Genomic DNA, 16,262 nt, shown 5'->3' with positions numbered 1-16,262 from the left:
GGAATGCTATATCGCTAAGTCAAAAGGAATAAAGTGTTCTGAAACACTATAAGTGATGCAGATCTTTTTCTTTACCTTAAAAAAGAATTGGAGGAAGTGCCTGATTTGTGGTGGCGCGGTGGATAAGGCGTTGACTGGAACGCTGAGGTCGCCGGTTCAAAACCCTGGGCTTGCTCAGTCAAGGCACATATGGGAGTTGATGCTTCCTGCTCCTCCCCCTCCTCTCTCTCCCCCCTTCTCTAAAATGAATAAATAAAATCTTAAAAAAAAAAAAAGAATTGGAGGAATACCTGCAGTCCCTGTGTTATGAACGAGATAGGTTCTATAAGTTTGAAAATGTTTAAGTATTTATGTGCACAGAAGGGTAAAAATAAATACTATGTTAAGACAAACATCTGTCTAAATTGCATTTATTAGGTAAATGTACCTGTTCCAACTTACATACAAATTCAACTTAGGAACATACTGAGCAAACCTATCTTGTTTGTAACCCGGGGACTACCTGTGTACCCTAATTATTATGGTTACCCCACAGGGGCATATGGTCAAGAGAAAGACTTTCCTTTTAACATTTACTGCTCTGTAATGGTTTGATGATTTGCATTCTCTTTTAGAATAAAAAGATTAGATTTAAGCATTATAGCAATGTTTTCCTGCCTGCCCTCCACCTCATAGAAAGAAGTCAAGACTGGACAGGTTAAGTGACTTAAAGGTCGAGGCCAGCAGTAGAGTGGGGCTGCAAGTTAGGACTGGAGTCCTGGTCTTCACAGTAGGGTCTACTCTACACCAATTATTTGGAATAGGAAACATGGTAGAAAGGGGAACAAAAAGTTGCTACAAGTGCCCTAGAGATGACAAGGGGTAGCTTAAATACAGAATAATAGTACTGAATATGTGGTCTGTTCATAGAAGCATGTTTGGATTTTTTTTCCTCCAGAGCTCTAAGAGACTCACAGGCTGTGAAAAGGGGAGGTGTCCCCATATCTATTTGGACTAAAAATGTAAGGTCTTACTATGGGTTTTGTTTTTGTTTAGGTCTTGCTGTTTTAGCTGTCTATTATTTTTCCTAGGTTTGGAATTCCTGAAGCAGAAATTCCAAGTGGTTCCTTATTTTATTGTACTTTGCTTTGTTGTGCTTCACAGGCTTTGGGTTTGTCTTTTTTTACAAATTGAAGGCAGGGCCCTTCACTGGCAAAAATATTCTGACTTGCTTTATTGTAGGCACTCTGGAACTGAACCCACAATATCTCCAAGGTGTGCCTGCAATTGATTTTGTGGTATCCTCACGTGTCTATTCCCATTTTAATTTTATTCTCATTTGAAGTTAAATTCAGCCCTGGCTGATAGCTCAGTTTGTTAGAGCATACTCCCAATGCTCCAAGGTTGTGGGTTTGATCCCTGGTCAAGGCACATATAAGAATCAACCACTGAATGTATAAATAAGTGCAAAAACAGATCAGTGCTGGCCCTGGCCGGTTGGCTTAGTGGTAGAGTGTCGGCCTGGTGTGCAGGAGTCCCGGGTTTGATTCCTGGCCAGGGCACACAGGAGAAGCGCCCATCTGCTTCTCCACCCCTCCCCCTCTCCTTCCTCTCTGTCTTTCTCTTCCCCTCCCGCAGTCAAGACTCCATTGGAGCAAAGTTGGCCCGGGAGCTGAGGATGGCTCTGTGGTCTCTGCCTCAGGTGCTAGAATGGCTCTCGTTGCAACAGAGCAACACCCCAGATGGGCAGAGCATCACCCCCTGATGGACATGCCGGGTGGATCCCGGTCAGGTGCATGCGGGAGTCTGTCTGACTGCCTCCTCGTTTCCAACTTCAGAAAAATACCAAAAAATAAATAAAATTAAAAAAATTAAAATAAAAAAAACCCAGATCAGTGCTTCTCTCTCTCCCTTTCTCTCTCTCTAAAATAAATGAATTAATTAAATAAGTTAAATTAACAAAAAAACAAACTAAAACTCATTAACTTGTCCCCAGCTCTCTATTGAGAAAGTACAGATTTTTTTGGAGACAAGCAAAGATGCTCTAGAGCTGTAATTTTTAAGATTTTCCATCAGTCTTTTCGGGGACTCAGTTGGAAAGTGGGGACAAGGAGTGGGGCGGCTGGACCAATTGGGTGAAAGCTTCTCAGTCGTAAGAGAGCTCAGATTTTGGCTGATTTGCTGTGGAAACCTTTGTGAAGAGCAGTATCGGTCAGAGACGTTACATTTGGGTTTCTAGATCCTCTGTATCTTTTCTCAGTTATTGACTGCAATGATAAAGGTCATTCGGAGTGACTCATTTACTCATAGTAACTTTTTTTTGTAAGTAAATTCTTGTTCAAATTCCTTCTGCTTATGGTGTGACTCTCTTTTCCCCAAAGAAACTGTAAGACTTTTTTTTTTTTTTTAATAATAACTTTTTTTTATTCATTTTAGAGAGGAGAGAGAGAGAGAGAGAGGAGAGATAGAAAGAGAGAAGGGAGGGAGGAGCTGGAAGCATCAACTCCCATATGTGCCTTGACCAGGCAAGCCCAGGTTTTGAACTGGCAACCTCAGCATTTCCAGGTCGACGCTTTATCCACTGCGCCACCACAGGTCAGGCAAGACTTTTTTTTTTTGTAAGACTTTTTTTAATGATTACACTGGGGAACAAAATTTTTGTTGCATCCACAAAAATAGGTTCTTACCTAATTCAAGTGTGCTGATCTTAAATCTGACATTAGTTTTTCTTTGTAAGCTACAGTTTTTTTGCAATTCAAGATTTTAGGTTTTCATCTTATTGTAAAATTTTCAACATTTAATTTAACATAATGAAGTAGAATGTCTTCTTGGGCATCATCTTTGTGAAAATATAATAATTTATATAATGCAGTAATACACTAATACACTAAAAGATATGATTGCATCAGAATTTGTCTACAGCCTGACCAGGCGGTGGTGCAGTGAATAGAGCATCAGACTGGAATGTGGAGGACCCAGGTTCAAGACCCCGAGATTGCCAGCTTGAGAGCAGGCTCATCTGGTTTGAGGGAAAAAAAAAAATTTGTTTACAATTTTGAAATAGAACATATTAAAACACCTATTTTAATCATAAAATTGTGCAAAACTTATTTAAATTCTATTCAGGCAAAAAATTGCATTTGTAGCTCTTGCATTTGTGTACTTGTTGAGGTCAATCTCGTTTGATGCTCCAGCAGTAGTCTGCCATCATATTTCTGTCCCATCACCCCAGATAAAGTTCTTCCATCATCTTCAGATCTTTTTTTTTTATTTATTCATTTTAGTGAATAAATAAAATAAAACTGATCGGGAAACTTATCAAGGTGACTGTTCAGGAAGTGAATCTTAACGCTCATGTTATATCCAATGTCGCGGAAACCCAACAGCATCCTTTGAACCAGAAGTTCATAGTTTTCTGCTTTTCTGTTGCCAAGGAAGTTCTGTTTTCTCCTCCTTATTCTTCCTGGCAAATTCTTTGTCACATATGAGAGTTCGAATTTGAGGTCCATCGAATACACTTGCCTTTATCTTCTTGAAAGACAGGTAGGAAAAGCAGAAATAATATGTTGAAAGTATTCACTTTCTCTATTCAAAGCCTGAACAAACGGCTTCGGTAAGCCAAGTTTGATGTGAAGTGGGAGGAAAATGATCCTGTCTCGATTAACTACAGGTTCATTCACAATATTTTGCATTCCTACTTCCAGAGCTTCACGTTTTGGCCACTCCTTCTATGCCTAGTGTTTCTCCTGAGCTCGGCTGTCCCACAAACACAGAAAGCAAGGATACTTCGTGAAACCTCTCTGTTGTCCTAGCAGGAAATTTACCATTTTAAGATCCCACACAAATCATCCAGTTATGCTCCTCATACTTCAGTAAGTTGAGGACAATTTTTATGTCATTATAATCTTCTAGCAGATGAGTTGAATAACCAATTGGAACCTCTGCATAAACATTACCGTTGTGTAGAACACATTTCAGACTCCATTTAAGCTGTCAAGAAATAGCCGCCATTCTGTTGGATTGTAAGTCGTAACAGCTGGCTGAGAAGACTCTGATATCATGACAGTAAACAAAGTGTTTGTCTTTGGAAAAAAAACCCACAAAAATTTGTTCACGCTTCCTGAAATGGGATACTTTAGCTGACTGGTGAAGTACATTCTTTTCTTGAAGCCTGGAGGCTAATAACTTAAGCTTTCTTTTTTTTTTTTTTTTACAGAGACAAAGAGAGAGTCAGAGAGAGGGATAGACAGGGACAGACAGACAGGAACAGAAAAATGAGAAGCATCAATCATTAGTTTTTCGTTGCACATTGTGATACCTTAGTTGTTTATTGATTGCTTTCTCATATGTGCCTTGACCATGGGCCTTCAGCTGACCAAGTAACCCCTTGCTCAAGCCAGCGACCTTGGGTCCAAGCTGGTGAGCTCTTTGCTCAAACCTGATGAGCCCTCACTCAAGCTGGTGACCTTGGATCTCGAACCTGGGTCCTCGGCATCCCAGTCTGACACTCTATCCACTGCATCACTGCCTGGTCAGGCTCAGCTGCTTTCTTTGATAGGCTCAAATCTTTTACTAAGTTATTCAATTCGGGTTAGCTAAACTGCTGAGGGGTTATTGACTGCTTGGTATCAGAAGAAGACCCTTCAGATTCTACAACCATTTCCTCATGCATCTTATCAAAATACACTTGATCACCATGTTTACTTTCTTCGTCCTTAGAAGAAATAAAACCATTGAACCACCTTGGAACCAGGAGTGTCTCAGAGTGTGGGATGGGTTGTGTTGCTGAAGGAATATTGCTGAAGGATATGTGATCATATGCCATTTTTTCTTGCTGATGGCCTTTGTATGGATCAGATAGAAATAACAGTCACTGCTGTGGCCCTTAGGTTTATGCTAAACCATGGGAATACCAAAAGGCATTCCTTTGCATTTTCCTTTTGTCCAGTCACAAAGCATTTCCTCACAATTATGACACACAATATGAAGAGCCCAATTCTTTTTTTTTTTTTTTTTTTTACAGGGACAGAGAGAGAGTCAGAGAGAGGGATAGACAGGGACAGACAGACAGGAACAGAGAGATGAGAAGCATCAATCATTAGTTTTTCATTGCGTGTTGCAACACCTTAGTTGTTCATTGATTGCTTTTTCATATGTGCCTTGACCGTGGGGCCTTCCGCAGACTGAGTAACCCCTTGCTCGAGCTAGCGGCCTTGGGTCTAAGCTGGTGAGCTTTTGCTCAAACCAGATGAGCCTGCGCTCAAGCTGGCGACCTCAGGGTCTCAAACCTAGGTCCTCCGCATCTCAGTCTGATGCTCTATCCACTGCGCCACTGCCTGGTCAGGCAAGAGCCCAATTCTTGTCTTGACCGCCAAGGGGAACTTGAAAACAGGCAATATATGCACATGTCACAAATGATGAAATATTGTGCCTTTGATGTGTTTTTTTTTTATAAATAAATTTTTATTTTAATGGGGTGACATCAATAAATCAGGGTACATATATTCAAAGAAAACATGTCCAGGTTATCTTGTCATTCAGTTCTGTTGCATACCCATCACCCAAAGAGAGATTGTCCTCCGTCAACTCTATCTAGTTTTCTTTGTACCCCTCCCCCTCCCTCGCCTTTGATGTTGAAATGTGTAATAGCCACATATATAACCGAAGGTGTCAGGACTATTCTTACATTTATGCCTACTCAAAGAAGCCATATTCAATCTTAAAACAAAATAAGAGGGGCCCTGGCCGGTTTGCTCAGTGGTAGAGCATCAGCCTGGCGTGCAGGAGTCCCAGGTTCGATTCCTGGCCAGGGCACACAGGAGAAGCGCCCATCTGCTTGTCCATCCCTCCCCCTCTCCTTCCTCTCTGTCTCTCTCTTCCCCTCCTGCAGCCAAGGCTCCACTGGAGCAAAGTTGGCCCGGGCACTGAGGATGGCTCCATGGCCTCTGCCTCAAGCGCTAGAATGGCCCTGGTTGCAACAGAGCATCACCCCCTGGTGGGCATGCCGGGTGGATCCCGGTCAGGTGCATGCGGGAGTCTGTCTTACTGCCTCCCCATTTCCAGCTTCAGAAAAATAAAAAAAAAAAAAAAAAAAAAATAAGAGGGTGTTTTTATCAGATAATAATTTTTTACATTTAAAAACAACTACAATTATGTAAAAGTGATGTTTGCAAAACATTAATTGCCTTGTGGTTATGTTCAATCCAAGAGTTGTTGCCCTTTAACTCCAATTTAAAAACCAATGCATGGCCTGACCTGTGGTGGCGCAGTGGATAAAGCATCGACCTGGAAATGCTGAGGTTCGAAACCCTGGGCTTGCCTGGTCAAGGCACATATGGGAGTTGATGTTTCAGCTCCTCCCCACCTTCTCTCTCTGTCTCTCTCTCCCTCTCTGTCTCTCTCTCTCTCTCCCTTTCTCTCTCCTCTCTAAAATGAATAAATTAAATAAATAAATAAATAAATAAAATTAAAAACCAATGCATGCCATTAACTATAACAAAAAGAAATTAAAACTGCATAAAAACTAGAGCATGCACCAAAAAACAGATTTCAGATTTGGCATCAGCAATGCAGAAATATATAGTAACAGTTCTACAACCTTATGCAACAGAAAATTAAAAAAAATTTGTTCCCCAGTGTTATTTAAGGAAGCTATTCATTTGTGCTGATGGTAGTGGGCCATCTGTTTAAATATGCATATTATTTTAATACAGTTATTTTGTGGGTACATCACCGTTGGAAAATATGTTATAGCTTGTAGTCCATACTGGCTTTATGCTTTGCAATAAATTGATATGCTGTCTTCTGTAATTTCTACATGTAGTATTTCTACTTTTTCATTCATTTTAAACCTAGTTCATATATATTTAAAGTAGAAATATTTTATACTCTAGCTTCAAAATATCCATATATTTATACACACACATATATATATTTAATTTTTAAATTGATTTGAGAGAGGAAGAGAGAGAAACTTTTATTTGTTTTTCCACTTATTTATGCAATCATTGGTTGATTCTCATACGTGCCCTGACTGGGGATCAAACCCACAACCTTTTTTTTTTTTTTTTTTTTTTTTTTGGCAAGTCTTCAAAACAATTTTTTTTTGAGTCTTCAAAATTTAATGAATATTTTACATTTAGAGCACTTCTCAATTTTGACTGGTCACGGTTTTAAAGCTCAATAGCCACATACTGCTAGTGGCTACAGAATTAGTGCATTTCTGAATCATTCTATGTTCTCTCTCATACACACATATTATAACTTACTTTTTTTTCACAGTTTATGGAAGGCCATTGGTTCCTGTTAGAATATGCTATAACAGTCTTTATTTAGACAGCTATATAGTATTAAGTAGAAAAAATATACATAGTCTGCTATATCCCTTTCCCATGTAAAGATATTTAGTTTTGTTTTCTTTTCTTTTTTTCCAAAGTATTTACCCATGTACACAAGTTACAAGAATTCTTGCATTTTTTTTTTTTCTTTACAGGGACAGAGAGAGAGAGAGTCAGAGAGAGGGATAGATAGGGACTGACAGGAACGGAGAGAGATGAGAAGCATCAATCATTAGTTTTTCGTTGTAACACCTTAGTTGTTCATTGATTGCTTTCTCCTATGTGCCTTGACCTTGGGCCTTCAGCAGACCAAGTAACCCCTTGCTTGAGCCAGCGACCTTGGGTCTAAGCTGGTGAGCATTTTTTTATTTTTTATTTTGCTCAAGCCAGATGAGCCTGTGCTCAAGCTGGCAACCTCGGGGTCTTGAACCTGGGTCCTCTGCATCCCAGTCCAACGCTCTATCCACTGTGCCACCGCCTAGTCAGGTTTGTTTTGTTTTTCCATTTCACATAAGGCTGCAAGAATTATCTTTTATACAAAAACCTGTGTAGCCTGACCAGGCGGTGGCACAGTAGATAGAGTGTCAGACTGGGATGCAGAGGACCCAGGTTCAAGACCCAGAGGTCGCCAGCTTGAGTGCGGGCTCATCTGGTTTGAGCAACGCTCACCAGCTTGGACCCAAGGTCACCGGCTCGAGCAAGGGGTTACTCAGTCTGCTGTAGCCCCATGGTCAAGGCACATATGAGAAAGCAATCTATGAACAACTAAGGTGTCGCAACAAAAATCTAGTGATTGATGCTTCTCATCTCTCTCCGTTCCTGTCTGTCTGTTCCTATCTATCCTCTCTCTGAGATAGACTCTCTCTCTGTCTCTGTAAAAAAACAAACAAACAAACAAAAAAACCTGTGTGCATTTGTTTATACTTACTTCCCTGGTATATAGTTCAAGATATGGAATTGCTGTGTTAACATGATCATGAAGTACTATGGCAATAGAACAATAACATATTTAAAACAAATATGCCGGCCCTGGCCGGTTGGCTCAGTGGTGGAGCGTCGGCCTGGCGTGCAGAAGTCCCGGGTTCGATTCCCAGCCAGGGCACACAGGAGAAGCGCCCATCTGCTTCTCCACCCCTTCCCCTCTCCTTCCTCTCTGTCTCTCTCTTCCCCTCCTGCAGCGAGGCTCCATTGGAGCAAAGATGGCCCGGGTGCTGGGGATGGCTCCTTGGCCTCTGCCCCAGGCGCTGGAGTGGCTCTGGTCGCAACAGAGCGACGCCCAGGAGGGGCAGAGCATCGCCCCCTGGTGGGCAGAGCATCGCCCCCTGGTGGGCGTGCTGGGTGGATCCCGGTCGGGCGCGCATGCGGGAGTCTGTCTGACTGTCTCCCCGTTTCCAGCTTCAGAAAAATACAATAAATAAATAAATAAAATAAAATAAAACAAATATGCCAGTCAGTGTCTTACTAAATGTATATTATTTTTCTCAAGGCAATCATTTCAAGGCATCTCAGGGCAGAACATTCCTGGAATAAATAGAAGACTCAAAATAATTTGCTTTTGTTTTTTTGAAATTTGACCAGTTTATGACTCTCATAGGCCTCATTCCTTTATAATTATTGTTATTATATATTAACTTATTCACTTCCTCCATCCATCCTTTCCCATCTTCATTCCTTCCATCCACCACCCACTCATGCATCCACTCATCCATTCATCCAACCACCCTCCCATCCATGTCATCCATCCATCGGTCCATCCATCCATCCATCCATCCATCCACCCATCCATCTAAGAAATAGCTTCCTAATGGGAATTCCCCTATTACACTTTGCTCTCTTAATAGTTCATTCTCTCACACAGAAGCCTAAATATTTTTCTTTTTTTTTTTTTTAAATCATCAACCAGATTCAATTACCCTGTTATTTAAAGTCTTCAAAGCTTTCCATGGGACTGGATTTTGGCTGACCTCATCAACTCCTTTCTGCTTCTAGAACAGACCAAGTTCCTTCTGGTTTTAGTACCTTTTCAATGGAGTTGTCTTCCTTTGTTTGGAATACTATTCTCAGACTGTTTGCAGAGCTGCCTCTTTCTCATCTTTCAGTTTCCAGCTTAAATGTCATCTGTAAGCTTTCCCCAACCACCTTATTTAAAGTACCAACTGCCCATCTCTATTCCAATTTATCTCCAACATAGTTTATTTGAATCAGAAATTCTCTAATTTGTTTATATATTTTTGTGATTTGTTTCCCTTCATCATCAACTAGAAAGTAAACTTGATCACTCATCTTATATCCCAGGGGCCTGGCCTAGTGCAATAACTGACTCAGTGGGTGCTGACTCAGTGGTGCTGGCCTAGTGCAATAACTGACTCAGTGGGTGGATTCATGTTTTTCCTTCAAGGAAGTCAGAATCCATCAGGGAAACCTAATATCCAGTAAAAGACAATAGGCATTAGTAATTAGCCTACCTGCATACTAGATTCTGAATGATACATAAAAGCATTTTTTGGTGATGTCTTTGATATTATTTTTCCTAGAAATGCTAATCCTTGTCTTTTTCCACTTCTTTAACTTATGTCTGTAAAATTTCAAGTAGCTCTCATTGAAAGAGGCCTGCCACACAGCAGATGCTCAATACATATTAATTGAGTAAATCATGAAGTGATCCATAGACTCGAACACCAGACATGTAAAATAAATAAACATATAGTGATCTGATATATTTTCTCCTTGTTAGAAAACATGCTTTGTAGTATAAGCGCTTATATGTTAATGCAAACATTATTTCATAATCTTTTGTCTTTCTAGAAGGTTGGTTATGTCTGAATGTAGCTTTAGTCAGTTTGAGTGGCTTTCTTGTCTATCAGGGATAAAGAAAAGGATGATTGTAGTTAGACTGCAAAACGTATGTTACATGAATTTAAAGGAATTCTACTTTTGTGAAAACACAGTTTGGGGTCTTGGTTTTTTTTTTATTAGTTAAACATTTTTCATACACTTCATAAGCAATACTTTGGTACATTCTTATTGTAAAATACTCAAATGATACATAAACAGCCTTACACTGAAAGACCCCTTTGCCTCAGCTAACCTACCAGAGGGGATACTGAACAGTCTGATGAGTATCCACATACACCTTTCCCACTTACTCTTCCATGTAGGTACCCATGCATATACATCTGTTGTCATTTAGTTGTAGTGTTTTTACAAAAATAGCTTCCTACGTAATAGTTGTGTGAATTGTTTTTTTCTCACTTATTATTTTCACAGTTCCACATGAGTGTTCCAGTAAAATCTTGGCATCCTTTGTCCATGTATATTATTAATAAGCAGAGGGTTTTGTCAATGTTAAAGTTTCGTGCCTACCACCAGTAAAGTGCCTTGTTTTCATACTAAACTTTTGAAGATAAAAACCATACATTTGGGCCTGACCAGGCGGTGGCGCAGTGGATAGAGCATCAGACTGGGATGCAGAGGACCCAGGTTCGAGACTCCAGCAAGGGGTTACTCAGTCTGCTGAAGGCCCATGGTCAAGGCACGTATGAGAAAGCAATCAATGAACAACTAAGGTGTTGCAATGCACAATGAAAAACTAATGATTGATGCTTCTCATCTCTCTCCATTCCTGTCTGTCTATCCCTCTCTCTCACTCTCTGTCTCTGTAAAAATAAATAAATAAATAAAATAAAAAAAAAAACACCAAAAAACCATACATTTGCTTCTTTTTTTTTTTTTGTATAGGATGTCTCTATGTTTAGCATGGGTTGTTCAATGACTATTTGGTTTAATAATGTTTGCTGAGTGCAATACAAGTTGAGTAAGAATATGCACACTAGGCTTTTACCTCTGTGTCTGACCCCCAGAGTGTGTCTCTTATAGGTTCCATGCTCTGTCCTCGTTTTGGTCCTCCTTTTATTCATTATAAGTTGAGGAGTTGGCCCCAGCTAGTTTAAGATCCCTTCATATATTGATATAAAAAATTTTAAAGTTAGCATAGCTTTTCAGGTCCGGAGTCTGACCTAAAATCAAGATCTTTGCTTAATCTTTTATGTTTTTTATATTTATTTATGCTGAATCTTTAAATACAGCCTAGCAGAGAACAAAGACTGTTCCAACCTACTGATATCTCCTTATAATCTATTTAAGTTAGTAAGTGGATAAATTCAGCAAGAAGATTGTGGTGGACTGGATAACATTGTTATGTCAAGGTGTGGCAAAGAGATAAGGAATGGAATTCTGGAAGAAACTTACCTGTATCCATAAAAACCTTTGGGGGAAGTATCAGTGACAGCCACCAGAGGAGCTGGAGACCTCCTAACTCACCCGTAAGTACAATTCTCTAGACATTTATGCCAAAGAGAGCATCAGAACTTTATTGATTGAATTTTCTGAGTAGTATATGGGATAACAGGGCAACGATGATTGAGCCAATAGAAATTAGGAAAACTTGAGGGGCGGAGTCAAGGCGGCCCACTTCTGAACTCATTTCATCCCAGGAACACGTAGAAATTGTAGCACGAAGGTCTTTGAGAACCATCTGAAGACTGAGCAGAATTTCTCTAAGGATATAAAGAAGGAGTCACGTTGAGACAGGTAGGAGGGCTGGATATGTGGTCTGGGCAGGTCCCCCACCCCCTGTGTGGTCGACAATGAATGGGAGAGATAGCAGGGCTTCCGAGGTCCTCCTGAAGAGCCAGAGGTCTGAGCCCCACACCGGGCTCCCCAGCAGGGGGCACCGGTGCTGGGGAGCCGAGTCCCAGTAACATCCGGCTTTGAACACCAGTGGGGATTCCGTCTGAGACTGAGGAAGGGTTGCGGGAGACTAAGGCTCTGTACATAGAGGGTTCGGCACAAACTCACTCAGTCAAAGCTCCGGCACAGAAGCAGCGGTTCCAGAAGTGTCTGGGTCGCAAAGGGAAGAATTAAATTGACTAACGTTAGAACAAAGGCTGGAGGGACAGGGATTGGTAGGAACTCTCAGGAGACAGAAGCTCTGATGGGTGCTATTGTCCTTTGCTGAGCTCTCTTCCCATCCAGCTGGCCCTGAGCAAGAAGGCACAAACCCCTCTGCATTAACCTGGCTCACACTGGCTGCCCTTCTCTGGCTTTCCCCTGCGACCCTGCCACACCCAGCCTGCTCCCCCTGCTGGAGCCTCTTCCCAGGAGCCCCCACAGTCTCTCGAAATGCCCTCAAGCTCTACAGGAGGATGGCCCGCTTCTGGCATGCCTGCAATCTGTCCCGGATGCCCTTAAATTCAGCGCAAGCAGCAATTTAGGCACCTATCAATAGATGAATAGATAGATAAAGAATGTGGCATATGTGTACAATGGAATGAAATCTTGCCTTTTGTGACAAAGTGGACCCAGAGTGTGGTATGCTAAGTGAACTAAGGCAGAGAAAGAAAAATACCACCTGTTTTTAGTTATATGTGGAACGGAAAAGCAAAGACAAAACTAAATGAAAACAAGCTCATAGATAGATACGAAGAACTCATAGTTACCTGGCTGAGATAGGGCACGGGATGGTGAAAAAGATGGAGGGAATTAAAAAGTACAAACTGCCAGGTATAAAATTAGTCACAGGGATGTAAAGTACAGCACAGGGAATAGACTCAATAATACTGTAAAAATTATGATGTCAAGAGGGTACTAGACTTATGGGGACAAGGTATATGAATGTCTAAACACTATGTTGTTTATCTGAAACTAATATAATACTTTATATCAAGTATAATTAAAAAATAAATTTGCAAAATTAGGAAAAATTCACATAATCTAGAGACTTTTTTAATTTCCTGGGAGATAGAGTCTCATTTAAATAGAATTATGAACTTAAACATCTGAGTTGTTTAAGATTTCCTGGGCAACATCAGTGAGGAAAATTGTGTATCGGAGGAGGATCTATATTTTTATTTTATTATTTTTTATTTTATTTATTCATTTTTAGAGAGGAGAGAGAGAGACAGAGAGAGAGAAGGGGGGAGGAGCTGAAAGCATCAACTCCCATATGTGCCTTGACCAGGCAAGCCCAGGGTTTTGAACCGGCAACTCAGCATTTCCAGGTCGACATTTTATCCACTGCGCCACCATAGGTCAGGCAGGAAGATCTATATTTTTAGTTTTACTTGAAAGCTGTGTGATGTTAGAGTCAACACATTCCTTTGCTGAGCCTCTTCATCTGTGAAATGGGCATTATATAATATTATAGAAATACAAAGGTATGTCTAGAGCATAGCTATATAGTTTTGCTCATTAACTTGTGATTTGTAAAGTATTTATACATTGTAAAAACTAGCTAGTTGTATAAAATCTAATGTTTGTTAAAGGAAGAGCCTAGTATTGGCTTCTGGCTTTTGCAGGTTTCATAGTCCTATATAGTCTCTGCTGGGTTACAAACTATTGAAATTGCAAGATTAGCAGATACAAATGGTTTGGTTAGGCTAGAAGTGTGTGAGGCTTGGGTTAGAAGGTGCTCATCAGCTTGGGAAGGTGGGCAGCTTTCAGAGTTTGGGTTTTGGCATTGGAAAGCCAGGGTAGGCTTTTAAGATTGGGGAGATACTCAACTGGATTATTTACAGATATCCAAGATGATTTTTAAAAATCAGCTTTTCTTAGGTGTGGGTTCTACTCATCCCTCGTAACCTGTAGCTGCAGGTTGCTGGAGAATAATGTCAGCCTCTTGGGCTGGTCTCACTTCCATGCCCCCTACCTCCAGTGACTCCTTAGCTCTGCTAGGAGGTCATGCATTCTCCCGAGTCCTCTCCTGGCCGTGCCTAAGCACAGTCCCCTCATTTGGCACTGGGTTCCATCTCTGCATTGCTCCCCCAATTTTTCTTCTTTCAAATCAGTTTTTCTTTCTTCTCTCAGTCATTTCCAGATCAGACAAATGTGCTGTTATTTTTAGCATTTTAATAAATCTTTCTCTTGACCCTGTTCCCTATATCCCTTTTTCATTTCTTTTCCTTCCTTCCTTCCTCCCTCCCTCCCCTCCCCTCCCTCCCTTCCCCTCCCCTCCCCTCCCCTTCCTTCCTTCCTTCCTCCCTCCCTCCCTCCCTCCCTCCCTCCCTCCCTCCCTCCCTCCCTCCCTCCCTCCCTCCCTCCCTCCCTGCCTCTTCCTTCCTTCCTTCCTTCCTTCCTTCCTTCCTTCCTTCCTTCCTTCCTTCCTTCCTTCCTTCCTTCCTTCCTTTTTTCCTTCCCCATGCCTTTGGGCTTCCTTTAGTTTATTCAATCAATATTTCTTGGATTAAAAAAAAACAGAAAAGAAAAAAAAATACTTCTTGGGTCCTTTACAAAGTTTCAGAGTTAGAAGAGAAAGTGAAAGGGAGGAACTCTGCCTTAAAGGGTTTGTGGTCCAGTATTGATGCTGTGCAACACAGTAGCCATATGTAACTATTTAAATTTAAATTAATTCATTTAAATTTTTATCAGTGTTTATTTGAGCCAAACTGACAACATATGCCAGGGAGAATGATCTCAAATATTCCCTAAATTTAAAATGTAACTTCCTCATTTGTACTAGCCACATTTTAAGTGCTTGCCTAACCACCCATATAGAATAACTCCATCACCACAGAAAATTCTAAGAGTGATGGACAGCACACACACACATACACCACACACATCTCAGGAAATAAGGTGACAAATACAGTATAGAAAACTGAAATTGAGTGATACAGAGAGTGGTTGGCTACTATAGATGGAGGGACCTGAGGAATGTCTCCGAAGGTGACATTGCAGCGGAGATCAGGATGGAAAGGAGAAAGGGGACATGGCGGGGGAAAGGAATGGGATGAGGCAGGGACCCTACTAGCTCAGGGTCCTGGAGGAGGGATGCATTTAAAGCACCAAGTGGCTGGAGCCCTGTGGGCAGGGGAGAGGAGTAGAAAACTCTGAAAGCCAGGCAGGGGCCAGATCGTGGGCCTTTGCATCTGGGTGAGGAGTTGGGATTGTTTATTTTATTATTTTCCTGAAAGAGCCATGGGAAGGTTTTAAGTGGGGGAGTGACAGGGTCTAATTATATATTTACCATTTGTATCATTCTGCCCGATTTTATTAGTTAATGGCTTACTTATCTGTGTCTCTGCCTGATTGTACAATCCTGGACTTTTTCATCCTTAGTGTATTTTGTCATACCCTGTTAGCCTCAATTTAACAGTAAAAACTGGGAGAATTGAGTTAAATTAGAAAAGCCTTATCACTGCCCTATTGGGCTTTGGCAGAGTCTCAGAGTATAAGCAAACTAGTCATAAAATGTTTTGCTTCCCAAATGAATGAGGCATGACCTCCTTCTGTGTGAAGCATTTCAGAATTTCCCCCCCAACCTTTGGAGGCGGTGGGGTAGGGTCGATGGTGTCTACTCTAAGTCTATAAAGACGAAGCTTAAAGGCACAGGGGCTGCTCTGCCATGGAGTGGCCTTCTGTCTGTCCCACTTCTTCACTAATAAACTCTCTTTCACTTTAAACTCTAAAAAATGACTACAAGGGAAAGCAGATATCCAGAAATGTGCTTATTTCTCGGTAGAACTTATCTCATTACTCAGTTGAATTCAAGGGGGTGACATTGTAAAGCTAGAAGACCCATGAAAGATCTCATGGTCCAACCCTTACATTTTATAGAAGGGACAAATTTCAGCACAGAGACCAGGGGACAGCCTGGGAAAAGGCCCAGTGACATGAGGGAGATTATACTCAAGGAAGTGGAGTAAAGTCTAATGCAGGGCCTCCTCCAACCAAGACCAACCAAGGCTTCAGGCAGTGAAGCCCCCTGCTGGAGAGAACAACCTCAAAGGGCGTAGCGGATAACGGGCCACGTGAGCCATCTAATTTCATTTCACAGAAAGCTGAAAAGCTGAGTTCTCACGTGGGCTCTCTGCAGTGTTGTTGTGTGTGTGTTTTTTTTTGGGGGGGGGTGCTTTCTGGATTTTTAAGTTGTGGCCATTAATTAAGAAA

Source organism: Saccopteryx bilineata, chromosome 4 (assembly GCF_036850765.1).
Source record: "Saccopteryx bilineata isolate mSacBil1 chromosome 4, mSacBil1_pri_phased_curated, whole genome shotgun sequence".
Lineage (NCBI taxonomy): Eukaryota > Metazoa > Chordata > Mammalia > Chiroptera > Emballonuridae > Saccopteryx > Saccopteryx bilineata.
Note: the sequence above shows the minus strand (reverse complement) of the source record.